The 1,912-nt window shown below is 31.8% G+C and overlaps 1 non-coding gene across 1 annotated transcript; it reads left to right on the plus strand.

Annotated features, from left to right (window-relative positions):
• Positions 1-251: 251 nt before the first annotated feature.
• On the plus strand, positions 252-323 carry TRNAD-GUC (transfer RNA aspartic acid (anticodon GUC)). Its single transcript has one exon. It is a non-coding gene; the product is annotated as a tRNA-Asp (tRNA).
• The last annotated feature ends 1,589 nt before the right edge of the window (positions 324-1,912 follow it).

Here is a 1,912-nt window from a genome sequence, read left to right on the forward strand (position 1 = left end):
AACTACTTTAAAAAATGGGCGGAACTCTATGTGGCTCGATATTGGTTCTCAACTGATGACTTTAGTTGTTAATCTCATAACACTTTTCCTTGACAGCAAAGAAAAAGATGGACTAATTGCATTAAGATTACAACAACAATTTATATTTACCTCATTTTGAGAATGTTAATGATATCAATATAAACTAATTGAATACTCAATACATTTTTGTACTTTTAAGAAATTATACATTAAAAATGCAGAAGAATTGAGTCGTTGTAGTATAGTGGTAAGTATTCCTGCCTGTCACGCAGGTGACCCGGGTTCGATCCCCGGCAACGGCGTAAATTTTAACTTTCTTTTAAGAAAAATTTCTCTTTCTCTTTTCTGGTAGAAAGGAAATACCATTGTTTAGAAATTTAGAATAAATTACAAGCCTTGTTATAAGATATCGGCTATCCTTATCCTTTGACTGATATGTTATGATACAACGTCATTTTATTCATAGAAAATGTCACTGAAACATATACCGATAAAAGAAATTTTAAGGCTTATATGTATATATTTTATTTCCTTATTTTACCTCATATTAAATTTTATTTCCCTAGTTTAAAACTCAAACGTTTGATTCCATAGTTTCATTTATTATTACTATATCAAATCAAATCCGTTCTAAAATGTCCAGATAGGGACAATTTGGGGAAAATGTGACGATTCTTTCCCCAATATTGGATGTGAAGAGAAAATAACAAAACTTATATTTTTGTGAGTATTTTAGTAGGCTATTTGACCCAGGAGAGACAAATGGGAATCCCTCGTCTCCTCTTCTTTTTTGTCTCATATAAGAGGTTCTTAATTGAGGGACATCTAAATTTATGAATAAGGTTAATAAGTATCAAACTAGAAATCCTATTGGCAGCTTCACCCCGTCTCTTATTCTTTATGGTGAGGATGTGATGGATTTTTGCAGAAGAACCAAATACAACATTCAAAACTTGTCACACTTATTCAATATGTGCGTTGATATTTATCGCCATACAGTCAATACTGTCAAGTCTACTATTTATACAAATTTTATTTCTCATCATATGCTTCTCGTCATCTCTGAGACTCTTGGCTTCTCTATCATTAACATTTCTTTTGTTTGCTTAAGTATTCCTAATTTTATAGATAAGGTCAAAGCTACTTAGTCACTGCTCATTGCTGGCAGGATAAAACCGTAGTTATCTGCTTCAAAACCTTATTTGGTATCTACTACTAGTAGAAATAAATTATTCAAGAGTATCATTCAAAGCATGCTTGACTATGGGTTCGTGGAGTATTCTTGGCACGACAGCCTTTTGAAGGAAATTGATAAATGGATTATATACTATATTTTGGAAGGTGGTTTTATTAAGTAAAAGAATCTTATTGTGACGTGGAACAATGTCTGTACTACTCAATAAGGGGGGAGTTTTGAGTGTTGGGTCCCTCATAAATTGAATGAGGAAGACTCCATTAAATTTGATATGGTGTTTATTACTTACAAAATCCAAGGTGACAATACCCTTAGAGCTAGAGTGATCAGGAATAAGTTTATATTAGCTACCACGTTGATCGACTATATGTTATGGTATTAAGAGGAACGTGGATATCGTATTTGATGACAGTAGTTGGTTTCTTTGTAGGAGAGACATGATCATGTTTTGAATGAATTCTTGGAACAAATACCTTGTATTTAAAACTCCCAATATTGACCTTTTTGTTTATCATTTCTTCGACGCTAATGTGAAATATATCATTAAAAGAAATAATTTGATTTTTCCTTATTTAAACATTCAGACTTGTCCATCATATGTATCTACAAGCCATCATATTACAAATTCAAATAATATTATGGGTGACCTCCTATCGTAGAATTATAGTAGTAATGGTTATATGAGTTTCAAATAAT

The sequence above is a fragment of the Lathyrus oleraceus genome, chromosome 5 (assembly GCF_024323335.1).
Source record: "Lathyrus oleraceus cultivar Zhongwan6 chromosome 5, CAAS_Psat_ZW6_1.0, whole genome shotgun sequence".
Taxonomy (NCBI): domain Eukaryota; kingdom Viridiplantae; phylum Streptophyta; class Magnoliopsida; order Fabales; family Fabaceae; genus Lathyrus; species Lathyrus oleraceus.